This window comes from Sinocyclocheilus rhinocerous, unplaced genomic scaffold, assembly GCF_001515625.1.
Source record: "Sinocyclocheilus rhinocerous isolate Xijiao unplaced genomic scaffold, SAMN03320098_v1.1 scaffold839, whole genome shotgun sequence".
NCBI classification, from domain to species: Eukaryota; Metazoa; Chordata; class Actinopteri; order Cypriniformes; family Cyprinidae; genus Sinocyclocheilus; species Sinocyclocheilus rhinocerous.
This window is the reverse complement of record NW_015652287.1, coordinates 783,512-784,151: the sequence shown is the minus strand read 5'-3', so window position 1 is coordinate 784,151 and position 640 is coordinate 783,512.

The following is a 640-nucleotide window of genomic DNA, read 5'->3' as shown; positions in this document are numbered from 1 at the left end:
GTGTCCTGTTGCTCAGGACAGACTCTTATCAAGGGTCAGCATCACAAATTATAAGTTCGTCATGAGTTTGAAGTGCTCTTTGAAGTCATTTTCGAGTGGCCCTTCGTCGTTCTTGTGCGTCACTTATTGCCATAATCAGCGGGCAGAACACCCCCACTGTCCTCCACTGATTAGCATGACTAACAGTTCAACATGCACATCTTATATTCTACCCGCACATTTTGGGAAAGTCTTGATTATGATTGCAGTGGCTGAAGCGTTCAATACATGGAGAAGTGTTTAGAGCTGAGAGGGACTGTGTAGGAGGTAGAGGTTTTGCATTGTTTCTTAGTGCGCAAACCATATCAGAATTGCAAATATTTCCTTAATTTAAAGGGGTCATATGACGTTGCTAAAAAGAACATTATTTTGTGTATTTGGTGTAATGAAATGTGTTTATGCGGTTTAAAGTTAAAAAAAAACATTATTTTCCACATACTGTACATTATTGTTTCTCCTCTATGCCCCGCCTTTTTGAAACGCGTCGATTTTTACAAAACTCATCGGTCTGAAAAAGCGAGGTATGCTGTGATTGGCCAGCTATCCAGTACGTTGTGATTGGCCGAATACCTCAAGCGTGAGACGGAAATGTTACACCCCT